This window comes from Dama dama, chromosome X (assembly GCF_033118175.1).
Source record: "Dama dama isolate Ldn47 chromosome X, ASM3311817v1, whole genome shotgun sequence".
NCBI classification, from domain to species: domain Eukaryota; kingdom Metazoa; phylum Chordata; class Mammalia; order Artiodactyla; family Cervidae; genus Dama; species Dama dama.
In genome coordinates, this window is record NC_083714.1 from 127986087 (window position 1) to 128001358 (window position 15272).

At 38.2% G+C, this 15272-nt stretch overlaps 1 non-coding gene across 1 annotated transcript; it reads left to right on the forward strand.

Annotated features, from left to right (window-relative positions):
- Positions 1–11723: 11723 nt before the first annotated feature.
- On the forward strand, positions 11724–11857 carry LOC133053308 (U8 small nucleolar RNA). The gene has a single exon (XR_009692226.1). It is a non-coding gene; the product is annotated as a U8 small nucleolar RNA (small nucleolar RNA).
- Positions 11858–15272: the final 3415 nt, after the last annotated feature.

A 15272-nucleotide genomic window follows, 5' to 3' on the forward strand; every position in this document is an offset into this window, starting at 1 on the left:
CAAAACATGGTCTACTGGAGAAGAGATTGGCAAACCACTTCAGTATTCTTGGCTCAAGAACCCCATGAACAGTCAGTCAGTTCAGTCAGTCACTCAGTCATGTCCAACTCTTTGCGACCCCATAGACTGAAGTACGCCAGGCCTCCCTGTCCATCACCAACTCCCAGAGCTTACTCAGACTCATGTCCATCGAGTCGGTGATGCCATCCAACCATCTCATCCTCTGTCATCCCCTTCTCCTCCTGCCGTCAATCTTTCCCAGCATTAGAGTTTTCTCAAATGAGTTAGTTCTTCGCATCAGGTGGCCAAAGTATTGGAGTTTCAGCTTCAGCATCAGTCCTTCCAATGAATATTCAGGACTGATTTCCTTTAGGATGGACTGATTGGATCTCCTTGCAGTCCAAAGGACTCTCAAGAGTCTTCTCCAGCACCGCAGTTCAAAAGCATCAATTCTTTGGTGCTCAGCTTTCTTTATAGTCCAACTCTCACATCCATACATGACTACTGGAAAAACCATAGCTTTGACTAGACGGATCTTTGTTGGCAAATTAATCTCTCTGCTTTTTAATATGCTGTCTATGTTGGTCATAACTTTTCTTCCAAGGAGCAAGCATCTTTTAATTTCATGGCTGCATTCACCATCTGCAGTGATTTTGGAGCCCCCCCCAAAATAAAGTCTGTCACTGTTTCCACTGTTTCCCCATCTATTTGCCATGAAGTGATGGGACCAGATGCCATGATCTTGGTTTTCTGAAGGTTGAGCTTTAAGCCAACTTTTTCACTCTTCTCTTTCACTTTCATCAAGAGGCTCTTTAGTTCTTCTTTGCTTTCTGCCATAAAGGTGGTGTCATCTGCATATCTGAGGTTATTGATATTTCTCAATAATAAGAAAAGGCAAAAAGATATGACATCAGAAGATGAGCCCCCTGGTTCATAGGTGTCCAATATGTTACTGGGGAAGAATAGAGAAATAGCTCCAGAAAGAATGATGAGGATGGGCCAATGCTGAAACAGTGTTCCATTGTGGATGTGTTTGGTGGTGAAAGTAATGTCCAATGGAGTAAAGAACAGTACTACATAGGAACGTGAAGTATTAAGTCCATGAATCAAGGTAAACTAGACATGGTCAAGCAGGAGATGGCAAGAGTGAACATCAATATTTTAGAAATCAGTGAACTAAAATGGATGAGAATGCGTGAATTTAATTCAGATGACCATTATAGCTACTACTGTGGGCAGAAATCCCTTAGAAGAAGTGTAATAGCCCTCATAGTCAACAAAAGAATCTGAAACGCAATACTTGGGTGTAATCTCCAAAACAAAAGAATGATCTTGGTTCATTTCTAAGGCTGAGCATTCAACATCACAGTAATCCAAGTCTGTGCCTCAACAACTAAGTCAAAAGGTTCTATGAAGATGGACAATACCTTCTAGAACTAACACACACACAAAAAAGAAAAGGATGCCCTTTTCATCATAGGGGACTGGGATGAAGAAATAGGAAGTCAAGAGATACCTATAGTAACAGGCAAGTTGGGCATGTAGTACAAAATGAAGCAGGACAACGCCTAACAGAGCTTTGCCAAGAGTACACACTGGTCATAGCAAACACCCTCCTCCAACAACACAAGAGATGACTACACATAGACATCATCAGATGTCAATACCAAAATTAGATTGATTATATTTGTTGCAGCCAAACATGGAGAAGGTCTACACAGTCAGCAAAAACAAGACCTGGAGCTGACTGTGGCTAAGGATAATGAGCTCCTTATTGCAAAATTCAGGGCTTAAATTGAAGAAAAGTAGAGGAAACTACTAAGCCATTCAGGTATGACTTAAATCACATCCCTTGTAATTATACAGTGAAGTGAAGTGAAGTTGCTCAGTTGTCTCTGACTCTTTGCGACCCCATGAACTGTAGCCTGCCAGGCTCCTCTGTCCATGGGATTTTCCAGGCAAGAATATTGGAATGGGTTCCCACTTCCTTCTCCAGGTGATCTTCCCAATCCAGGTATCAAATCCGGGCCTCCTGCACTGCAGGCAGACTCTTTATGGGCTGAGCCATGAGGGAAGTCAGTTATATAGTGGAGGTGATTCAAGGGATTAGATCTGGTAGACAGAGTGCCTGAAGAACTATGGACCGAGGTTTGTAACATTATACAGGAGGCAGTGATCAAAACCATCCCCAAGGGGAAAAAAATGCAAGGAGGCAAAATGGTTGTCTGAGGAGGCCTTACAAATAGCTGAGAAAAGAAGAAAAGCAAAAGGAAAAGGAAAAAGGGAAAGATATACCCAACTGAATGCAGAGTTTCAGAGAATAGCAAAGAGAGATAAGAAAGCCTTCCTAAGTGAATAATGAAAAAAAAAAATAGAGGAAACCAATAGAATGGAAAATACTTATAGAGATCTCTTCAAGAAAATTGGAGCTCCCAAGGGAACATTTCATAGAAAGATGAGCACAAGAAAGGACAGAAAGGTCAAGGATCTAATAGAACAGAAGAGATTAAGAAGAGGTGGCAAGAATACACAGAAGAATTGTACTAAAAAGATCTTAATGACCTGGATAACCACGATGATGTGGTCACTCACCTAAAGTCAGACATCCTGGAGAGAGAGGTCACATGGGCATTAGGAAGCATTACTAGGAACAATGCAAGTGGAGGTGATAGAATTCCAGCTGAGCTATTTTTAAAATCCCAAAAGATGATGGTTTTAGACTGCTGCACTCAATATGTCAGCTAATTTGGAAAACTCATCATGGCCACAGCACTGGAAAAGGTGTTTTCATTCAAATCCCAAAGAAAGACAATGATAAAGAATGTTCAAACTACCTTACAATTGCATTCATTTCACATGCTAGTAAGGTAATGTTCAAAATCCCTTCAGTGAAACTTCAGCAGTACAGGAACCAAGAACTTCCAGATGTACAAACTAGATTTAGAAAAGGCAGAGGAACCAGAGATCAAATTGCCAACATCCGTTGGATCATAGAGAAAGCAAGGAAATTCAAGAAACATACCTATTTCTGCTTCATTGACTACGCTAAAGCCTTTAACTGTGTGGATCACAACAAACTCTGGAAAATTCTTAATGGAAATACCAGACTACTTTACATACTTCCTGAGAAGCCTGTATATGGGTCAAGAAGCAACAGTTAGAACCGGACAGACTGGTTCAAAACTGGGAAAGGAGTATATCAAGGCTCTATATTGTAACCCTGTTTATTTAACTTATGCACAGAGCACATCATGCAAAATATTGCACTGGATGAATAATAAGCTGTAATCAATATTGCTGAGAGAAATATCAACAACCTCAGACATGTAGATAACACTAATCTAATGGCAGAAAGCAAAGAAAACCAAAGAGCCTGTTCATGAAGGTGAAGAGGGGAGCGGAAAAAGCTGGCTTAAAACTCAGCATTCAGAAAACTAAGACCATGACATCTGGTCCCATCACTTCATGGCAAATAGTTGGGGAAACAATGGAAGCAGTGACAGACTTTATTTTTGTGAGCTCCAAAATCACTGCAGATGTTGACTGCAGCCGTGAAATTAAAATAACTTGCTCCTTTGAAGGAAAGTTATAATAAATCTAGACAGTGTACTAAAAAGCAAAAACATTACTTTGTCAACAAAGGTCTGTCTCGTCAAAGCTATGGTTTTTCCAGTAGTAATGTATGGATGTGAGAGGTGGACCATAAAGTAGGCTGAGTGCCAAAGAATTGATGCTTTTGAAAAGTGTTGTTGGAGAAGACTCTTGAGAGTTCCTTGGACTGCAAGGAAATCAAACCAGTCCATCCTGAAGAAAATAAGTCCTGAATATTCATTGGAAGGACTGATGCTGAAGCTGAAGCTCCAATACTTTGGCCACCTGATGGGAAGAGCTGACTCATTGGGAAAGACCCTGATGCTGGGAAAGATTGAAGGCAAAATAAGAAGAGAGTGACATAGGATGAGATGGTTGGATGGCATCACTGACTCAATAGTCATGAGTTTGAGCAAACTCTGGGAGATAGTGAAGGACAGGGAAGCCTGGTGTGCTGCATGCAGTCCATGGGGTCAAAAATAATTGGACACGACTTAGCACCTAAACAAAAACAACCCATTAAACACTGGAAATTCAAACTCTACCTTTCAACAAGTGCCTTGTAATAAAATCTTGTTACTAGATAATGGCCAGAGTTTCACATCTGGGAAGAAATATGTGGTGAGATGGAGCACTTATTTAAGAGTTCTAAGTGATCATATAAATATTATTTTACTTATGTTATTAAGGGAAACTGAGAAATTTATTGGCCCTTGCAAGAGAAACTCCTAATTAAAATTTTAGATTATCAGACTCTGGAGTTAAGCTTAGGCTTGGAATGGGTACTGTTTTACAAGGCACTACTAAATAATACTCAAATAGTTAATCATTTGGAAGCTTGAGCAATAAAGCATTACAACAGTTTTTAAAATTATTGTATGATGGAGAACTTTTGTATGTTGCTAACCAAGAATTTGCTTTAACCATTCTCCTTTAGTGTGACATATTTAAAAGTTTTCCCCTCTAGGCAAATAATGTACTCAATTTTTCAATCCATCCTACTTTATTTTTATATTTTCATTGCTTTTGTAATTTAGCATAGATTTATTGGTCATTTAGATGGCTGTAATTTGCCCAGTGAAAGGTAGAAATGGCAGTGGAAATAAAATTTAAAACTGTAGTGTTACTATTTTGTAGTAACAAAGGGAGGGTACTGGAAGGGAAAATATAAATTAAAAAATAAAAAATAATAAATGTGTCCCAAAAAAGGAATGAGACTTTCTCTTTTTAGAGCATTTACTTTAGAAAACTTGTAAATAGAAAACCATTCTGTTTTCAATATTCTTGCCAATTTTTCCACCCATGAATGTTTTCCTTTGGATAAAGGCTAACACAGTGTGCCATCCCACTTATCACATGCATTTAGGAAGAACTGTCTGACATATGATGATTGTTGTTCAGTTGCTAAGTCATGTCCAACTCTTTGTGATCCTATGGACTGCAGCACACCAGGTTTCCCTGTCCTTCACTATCTCCCGGCATTTGCATAAACTCATGTCCATTAAGTCAGTGATGCCATCCAACTATCTCATACTCTACCGTTCTCTTCTTTTGCCTTCAATCTCTCCCAGCATCAGGGTCTTTTCCAGTGAGTCAGCTCTTTGCATCAGGTGGCCAAAGTATTGGCGCTTCAGCATCAGTCCTTCCAGTGAATATTCAGGACTGATTTCCTTTAGGAGTGATTGGTTTCATCTCCTTGGAGTCCAAGGGACTCTCAGGAGTCTTCTCCAGCACCCCGATTTTGGAAGCTTGAGCAATAAAGCTCAAGAAAGCTCAAGAAAGCATCAATTCTTCAGCACTCAGCCTTCCCTGGTTCAATTCTCACATCCGTACATGACTACTGGAAAAACCATAGCTTTGACTATACTGACTTTTGTCGGCAAAGTGATGTCTCTGCTTTTTAATATGCTGTCTAGCATATTAAAAAAAAAATCTAGGTTTGAGTCAGACATGACTGAAGAGACTTAGCAAAGCACCAACAGTGGTATCAAGTCCTCTTTCTTGAAGTCTAGCTATCTTTTATCCCAAGAACGTGAATGTAATGGGTTGTATCTGCTTGGCTCTATAAAAGGGTGAGATTTCCTGTTGACTTTGCTATCTCTTTAGTTGCTTGCTTGTGATGCACATCATATTCCAGTTTATGCTTATTTAGTATTAAAATTATTTTGTTTCCTCTATGATAATATTTTACCTGAGCCCTGTGATTCTGGAAAACAGTGAAGGTTAAGAGATCCTTACCTGAGAGAACCATTCTTCCCCATATAATTTAAATAAGACTCATGGATGTTCCTTTGTTTACTTATGACAAGGTCAGATACAGATACTCAGAAATCCCACTTTTTATTTTATAAGTGATTAGTTGAAACAAAATGCTTGTTAGCCAAACTTGGGTTAAGTTTCTCTTTTTCTTCCAGGCTCCCAAATTTTGGCCTCCTCTCACCAGAGCTAGCAGACAACCTGTCTTGAGAATAGGCAGGCCTCAGGGTAAAACATTCTCTGATTCAGTATCCAGTCATGCTACCCACTTCATCCCCTTTCCCCACACCCAGTTCTTTCCAGTGTTGTTTATTCCCATTTAGAAAAGAAAAACCCTTTTTGCCTAATACTTGAGATTCTTGGAGATCTTATGGTTACAGCTTTTCTCTATTGCAATAGTTCCCCTCCCCCTATTTCAAAATTCCCTTTGTACCTTGGTATTAATTTTTTCAAGACAGATCTTTCTTTAATAATCTATATTTGTTTTTTTATTTTATGCATAATGTGTGGAGAGGACTTTTTGAATCAGCAGGATGGTTTGTTTTTCTAATTCGTTCTGTAATACATATAATGTAATGTCATCATAGGTGTGACATCTCATCAGCTTCTTCACAATATATTAATTAGAAGCAAGTCAGAGGCCCCACCCAAAACCAATATACAAAGGCATGATCACCAGGAATTGGCGACCATGGGGGCCCCATAAGGTTCTGCCTGCCACAGTTTATTCTCCAGGATATTTCCTGCCCCTACCTTATACAAAATTCATTCACCCTCTCCCAAGATCCCCCACAGTTTTGCCTCATTACACAACTGACTTAAAATCCAAGTCTCATCATCTAAACCAGGTCCAACTGCAGATGATGAGACTCTTGGGTGGGAGTTCGTTGAGCATACCAGCTGGGCAGAATAAATCTCCATTTGTGGATATATAAGATAAAGAGACAAGACATCTGTTTTAACAAATCCAATGTACAATGTAGAGATAACAGTAGGAATCTATAGACATTCTTGTTTAGAAACAAGGAAATGGGAAGTATAAGAGTCACTGGGCAACAGCAATGGACAAATGTTTCAGTTCCCTGATTTGATTTCAAAGCCTGGGGAAAACTCTGGTTATCACCTCAGTCTTGTGAGTTCTCCTTTCTACCTTCTGAGTCATCCTTCCTTTTTTATGGAAGATAGCATGAGTTTGTGGTTGAGAATGTAAAATAGCTACTTTGTAAACTGTGATCAAATGCACTGGGACAGTAACACCTACTTTGTCTCTCCCAATGGAGAGTTTCTTTCTAATTTATCTAGGATTCAAGAGTAACTGCTAAGGGCCATTTTATACTTTAGGCTTTAGTCTCTCAACTTTGAGACATACCATCTGAGGGTCCCCCATAGCCTTACCTCATCCACCGTATAGCTAAACTTAAAACTTACTGTACACTGAAAAAGCTGCAGTTTCCCAAATGTCCAAATTGATTTGCCTCAGGGCTTTTACACCTAACTGCTCTTTCTTGGGCTCCCATTCCTTTACTCCTTTTAAATTGCGTTAATGTGATACGTTTTAACTTCTAATTGCTCCTAGACACACAATTGATAACATCTCCAAGAATATCAAGGTGTCTTCCACAGAGCACATGGTCTGTTAATATTTGAGAATAAATGAGCCAATGAAGTGCTATCTAATTTGTTTTAATTTCTCCTACTTTCTTGATTAAGTAATTCATGTACACATGCTTTAATTTTACAAAATGATGGACTTGAAAGTATTAGGAAGGCCATGAGTCGACCATCTTTCACATTACCTATTTCTTAAGCCCAGCAATTTTTCTACTGAGTTCTTTTATATTTCCAAAGAAACAGCTACTCAATCGCATAATGTCCTGCTTTATATCACAAAATAAGATATAAATGTCCCAATTTGTTTTCCAAAATACATAGTTCCTATGCTCTTAAACCTGATACACAGAGTTAAGTATGTAACCAAAGCTTTTATTAATAAACTTATATTCTGAAGCTATTTAACTCTTCTGTTAAAAGACACATTTAGGAATTAATTAGAAAGAAGAAAAGAAATTAAGAAAGAATGAAAAATTTATTTAAAAAAAAGAAGGAAGGAAGGGAAATCTCCAAGGTACCACATAAAACAGGAAGACAAAATGATAAATGTTGTTTCTTCTAGCCCAGTACCAATTCTTCATTAGTTGGAACATTTACTGCTCTCTTCAACCACAAATTAAAGAAACCAGCGCAGACTCATTGTGGGTAGGAGAAGAAACTGGACATGACCCTGGAACAGGTGCTGTCCGTGTCCGTAGTGCTTACCCTCACTACAACTTGGTCAGGTTCTCTTTTCCTCATTTCTAAAAGCTTCCTCATATTGGTGTGGGAAGGAACTGTGGATAGTGTAAGTGACCTTGCCTAAACCTCCAGGATGTTCATCCTGCTGGTTTCTGCATGGGCCCTTGGACCCCACAGGAATTCATACTATGGAGAATCACTGTTGGCACCTGCTGGCACTCCAGTTACTTTTCCTGCATAAATCTTGAGTGATAGGCTTTCTGGGCTCTTAACGATGAAGTGTTTTCTCTGTCTCACCCCCATTATATTCAAGAATTCCTTGATCTCCTCCTTGGTAGGGCAGCTACCTTTCATGAAAGTGTACCAAGGAGAGTCATCAGAATACTCCCTTGGGCAGCCCCTACCACCATTCAGACTCCCAACATTAGTGACATCCAGTTTGCTGACAAGGCCATAGAAGTGCTTGGTAGATTCTACTTCCTTCAACGTAAGGTAAAAGAGCAGCTCCATGTATTCAGAGGCTTTTCAGAAGATCACAAGGATGTGGTCCCATTATTTATTGACTTTTTTCAGTGTATTTGCCTTTGTAATGGGCATTCATTTTATAATTGAGCAAAAGGAACTATATAAACAAAGTCACCTTCTGGGTTAAGTCTGTGCATGGGTACTCACACAGAAACAACTATCAATTGTGTGTATTTGTTAATATAAATGTTGTTATTGTTCAGTCACTAAATCATGTACAACTCTTTACCACCCCATAGACTGCAGCACGCTAGGCTTCCCAGTCCTTCCCTATCACCCAGAGTTTGCTCAAACTCATGTCCATTGAGTCAGTGATACCATCCAACCATCTCATCCTCTGCTACCCCCTTCTCCTCTTGCCCTCAGTCTTTCCTAGCATCAGGCTCTATTTCAATGAGTCAGCTCTTTGTATCAGGTGGTCAAAGTATTGAAGCTTCAGCTTTTTTGTATAGTATGAGTATGACTATATAGGAATGTATATGTGTGTGTATGTATATATGCCCATATATTCCAACCAGAATGCTATGAGATTAGAAATCAACTACAAGGAAAAAAGCTAAAAAAAACACAAGCACATGGAGGCTAAACAATATTTTGCTTAATAGCCAATAAATCACTGAAGAAATCAAAGAGGAAATCAAAAATTGCCTAGAGACAAATTAAAATGAAAATGTGATGATCCAAAACCTATGGAACACAGAAGTTCTAAGAGGAGAGTTTATAGCAATACAATCTTACCTCAGGAAACAATAAAAATCTCAAACAGCCTAACCTTATACCTAAAACAACTAGAGAAGAAACAAACAAAACCTAAAGTTAGTAGAAGGAAAGAAATCATAAAGATCAGAGCAGAAATAAATGATATAGGATGAAGAAAACAATAGAAAAGATCAATGAACCTAAAAGCTGATTATTCTAAAATATAAACCAAATTGATAACTTTCGGCCAGACTCATGAAGAACAAACAAGGGAGAAGACTCAAATTAATAAAATTAGAAGTGAAAAAGGAGAAATTAAAATGGAAACCACAGAAATACAAAAGAATATAAGAGACTACTATAAGCAACTATATGCCAATAAAATGGAAAACCTAGAAGAAATAGACAATTTCTTAGAAAAGTACAGTCTCCCAAGAAAGAAGCAAGAAATATGAACAGACCAATCATAAGTACTAACATTGAAACTGTGATTTAAAAATTTCTAACAGACAATAGTCCTCATGCAGATGGCTTCCCAGGCAAATTCTATCAAACATTTAGGGAAATGTTAACACCTATCCTTCTGAAACTATTCCAAAAAATTGCAGAGAAAGGAAAACTCCCAAACTTATCTGGTGAAGTCACTGTCACCTGGATATCAAAACTAGCCAAAGATACCAAAAGAAAAAAAACGAAAACCACAAACAGTTATTTGGATACATGGGAATACTGTAACATAATTACAATTAGGTTTATAATTTTGCTTTAATAGGTAAAAAAATAACATTATTTTTTCATGTTTAACATATTCCTGTGTTTATTATTCATTTGCATTTATGTTTACTGTTTATTGTTCATGATTTTTGCCAATATTTGGTGTATTAGGATTTGAATGAAATTTTTATGTATAAAAATTCTGAATGTTAATGTCTGTATAAAAATGTTCTGAACATTTAAAGTAAATAAATCACCCTGTCACAGTTGTTAAATCAAGAGATAGATATACTATTTTATACAGTTATTGATAAGAAATAGAACTGAAAAGAATTGGGGAAAAAAATAATTCAGGAACCATGTGGGACAGTCTGAGCTGGAGATGTCATCTAGATTACTTTTTCCAAACATATCCACACTCAGCTCTTTATATGCAGTCATTGAGGTAATTAGCCTTAGGACATCTCCTACCAGTTTCTCCTTCTCTGTAGTTTTAGGTTCCCTTCCACTACTTACTGGTATTTGTGTTCTGTCTCAACTGTCACCACTTCCCAAACCTTCCCACTCACACTGCCCCAAATTCAGTGGAGGAGGGCCTGTACACGGGGTGAAAATACCAGTCTCCAGCAGACATCAGCACAGCTCCCAGCCAGGAACACTAGCAAGGACGCAGTGAACCACCAGAATAGCCAAGAGATGTAGCTCTCCCAGCATCTAGAATCACTGGCTGACACAGGAAAGCTCCCTATACTCTGCCTGATGGTAGGCACAGAGAATTCAAAGGTACGTGAGATGTTTGGCATGCCTCTCTATGCCTTTCATCCAGTAAATATGCCCAGAGACTTCTCAACTTCCAGCTGCTGGTGGTAATTCAGAGATTTCCCAAGCTGATTAACAGAAGTGATCTTGAACCCTCTGCCCAGATTTTCCACCTTCTCCCCTTAGGGTCCTTTCTCTCCCTTCTGTTAAACTCTAAATCCAGAATGCTGCCTGCCAGCCTGCCATGGGCTCTCTGGATGAGGTTTTTCATGTGGCCTCTCATGACCTCTGGCAATTTTTCTGATCTCAGATCTTCACTACCTAAGGGCGTCCTGCCCAGTTCTCTTGCCCAGAAACTGATCATTCTCATTCAGTTCTTGCTTTTCAAAGTAAAGGAGGGATGTCTTGTTGATATTTCAGAATGTGAAGTATGCCTAGGAGAATCCTGGCATTCAAGACATTAATGCCGAAGTCTAGCTCCATATGGGTCAGAGTTTAATTTTATACTCAATCTATTTGAAAATAAGGAACTAAAATAACAATGAGACAGTACCTTTCATCCCAAAATTTGGCCAAAATTTAAAAGACTGATGAAATAAAATGCTTATGAGAATGTAAAGCATTCACACACATGAATCTGAGAGACTATAAATTGGTATGGAATTTTTGGAACAGAAGTTCAGCAAGATTTGTACAAATTTTAAGTCTTCACACTCTGCCCAGTTTAATCAAGTTTACATGTTACTGTGTCTTTCCTGAGAGAAAGTATGCATATCTGTCTAAGATTTCATGTTCAAAGATACTGATTTCAGTCCTATTACTCATAGCAACAAATCTCAAACAGTTTTTAATGTCCATCAGGAGGAGAATGGTTAATTATCATACAAACAGAAGTAAGATAATCCTTACCTGTCTTTTTCTTGGAGTGAAGATTGGAACATGATGATTGGATTTCCCATGATGTGTGATTAACATCTGTGCATAATGAAGACTTACAACACCTTGATTGCTCCTATCATATTCTTCTTGATGATCTTCCCTTCAAATGGCCAAAAGGTATGAAAAGATGTTCAATATCACTAATTATCAAGAAAATGAAAGTCAAAGCCACAATGAGATAATGCTTCACACCAGTTAGGATGGTTATAATTTTTATTTATTTTATTTTTTTATTTTACTTTTTTTATTACTTGGAGGCTAATTACTTCACAACATTTAGTGGGTTTTGTCATACATTGATATGAATCAGCCATAGAGTTACACGTATTCCCCATCCCGATCCCCCCTCCCACCTCCCTCTCCACCCGATTCCTCTGGGTCTTCCCAGTGCACCAGGCCCGAGCACTTGTCTCATGCATCCCACCTGGGCTGGTGATCTGTTTCACCATAGATAATATACATGCTATTCTTTCGAAACATCCCACCCTCACCTTCTCCCACAGAGTTCAAAAGTCTGTTCTGTACTTCTGTGTCTCTTTTTCTGTTTTGCATATAGGGTTATCAAAGGATCAATCCAAGAAGAAGATATAACAATTATAAATATATATGCACCCAACATAGGAGCATGGCAATATGTATGGCAAACACTAACGAGTAAGAAAGAGGAAATTAATAGTAACATAATAATAGTGGGAGACTTTAATACCCCACTCACACCTATGGATAGATCAACTAAACAGAAAATTAACAAGGAAACACAAACCTTAAATGACACAATGGACCAGCTAGACCTAATTGATATCTATAGGACATTTCACCCCAAAACAATCAACTTCACCTTTTTCTCAAGTGCACACGGAACCTTCTCCAGAATAGATCACATCCTGGGCCATAAATATGGTCTTGGAAAATTCAAAAAAATTGAAATCATTCCAGTCATCTTTTCTGACCACAGTGCAGTAAGATTAGATCTCAATTAAAGGAAAAAAATTGTTAAAACTTCAAACATATGGAGGCTAAATAACACACTTCTGAATAACCAACAAATCACAGAAGAAATCAAAAAAGAAATCAAAATATGTATAGAAATGAATGAAAATGAAAACACAACAACCCAAAACCTATGGGACACTGTAAAAGCAGTGCTAAGGGGAAGGTTCATAGCATTACAGGCTTACATCAAGAAACAAGAAAAAAGCCAAATAAATAACCTAACTCTACACCTAAAGCAATTAGAGAAGGAAGAAATGAAGAACCCCAGGGTTAGCAGAAGGAAAGAAATCTTAAAAATTAGGGCATAAATAAATGCAAAAGAAACTAAAGAGACCATAGCAAAAATCAACAAAGCTAAAAGCTGGTTTTTTGAAAAAATAAACAAAATTGACAAACCATTAGCAAGACTCATTAAGAAACAAAGAGAGAAGAACCAAATTAACAAAATTGGAAATGAAAATGGAGAGATCACAACAGACAACACTGAAATACAAAGGATCATAAGAGACTACTACCAGCAGCTCTATGCCAATAAAATGGACAACTTGGATGAAATGGACAAATTCTTAGAAAAGTATAACTTTCCAAAACTGAACCAGGAAAAAATAGAAGATCTTAACAGACCCATCACAAGCAAGGAAATCGAAACTGTAATCAGAAATCTTCCAGCAAACAAAAGCCCAGGACCAGATGGCTTCACAGCTGAATTCTACCAAAAATTTAGAGAAGAGCTAACACCTATCTTACTCAAACTCTTCCAGAAAATTGCAGATGAAGGTAAACTTCCAAACTCATTCTATGAGGCCACCATCACCCTAATTCCAAAACCAGACAAAGATGCCACAAAAAAAGAAAACTACAGGCCAATATCACTGATGAACATAGATGCAAAAATCCTTAACAAAATTCTAGCAAAAGGAATCCAACAACATATTAAAAAAATCATACACCATGACCAAGTGGGCTTTATCCCAGGAATGCAAGGATTCTTTAATATCCACAAATCAATCAATGTAATACACCACATTAACAAATTGAAAGATAAAAACCATATGATTATCTCAATAGATGCAGAGAAAGCCTTTGACAAAACTCAACACTCATTTATGATTAAAACTCTCCAGAAAGCAGGAATAGAAGGAACATACCTCAACATAATAAAAGCTATATATGACAAACCCACAGCAAGCATTACCCTCAATGGTGAAAAATTGAAAGCATTTCCCCTGAAATCAGGAACAAGACAAGGGTGCCCACTCTCACCACTACTATTCAACATAGTTTTGGAAGTTTTGGCCACAGCAATCAGAGCAGAAAGAAAAGTAAAAGGAATCCAGATAGGAAAAGAAGAAGTGAAACTCTCGCTGTTTGCAGATGACATGATCCTCTACATAGAAAACCCTAAAGACTCTTCCAGAAAATTACTAGAGCTAATCAATGAAAATAGTAAAGTTGCAGGATATAAAATTAACACACAGAAATCCCTTGCATTCCTATATACTAACAATGAAAAAACAGAAAGAGAAATTAAGGAAACAATACCATTCACCATTGCAACAAAAAGGTTATAATTTTTAAAAAGGATAATCAAGTGTTAGCCAGGATGTTGAGAAATTGAACTTTTGTGTATTGTTTCTGCAATTCGTGCTTGTGTAGTCATGTCCATCTCTTGGGACCCCATGGACTGTAGCCCTCCAGAATCCTCTGTTCACGGGGTTTCCGAGGCAAGAATACTGGAGTAGGTTTCCATTTCCTCCTTCATGGTTTCTTTCCCCACCCGGGGATCGAACCCACATCTCCTATGTCTCCTGCATTGCAAGAGGATTCTTTACTCGCTGAGCCATCAGGGAAGCCCTGTACACTATTGGTGGACATGTAGAATGGTGCAGCCACTATAGAAAACAGTATGAAATTTTCTTTAAAAAGTTAAATGTAGAACTACCATATAATCCAGCAGTCTCATTTCTAGATATGTATTCAAAAGAATGGAAATCAGGATCTTGAAAAGATGTCTGCATTCATATTCCTTGTAGCACTATTCAGCAAAGATATGGAAACAACCCAAATGTCCATCAAAGGTAAATGAAGAAAGACAATGTGATTCATACACATACATACACTCACGTATACAATGGAATATTATTCAGTCTTAAGAGAGGAAATCCTGCCATTTGCAACAATATGATGGACTTGAAGGACATTATGCTAAGTGAAATAAGCCAGTCACAGAAGGACAAATACTGCATGGTTCTGCTTAAGGGAGGTACCTAAAATCATCAGACTCATAGAAGCAGAGAAATAACTGTAGTTACCAGGGTCTGGGGTGAGGTGGAAATGAGTTGCTCAATGGGCTTCCCTAGTGGCTCAGATAGTAAAGAATCTGCCTGCAATGCAGGAGACACGGGTTCGACCTCTGGGTCGGGAAGATCCCCTTGAGAAGGGAATGGCAACCCACTCCAGTATTCTTGCCTGGAGAATCCCATGGACAGAGGAACCTGGCAGTC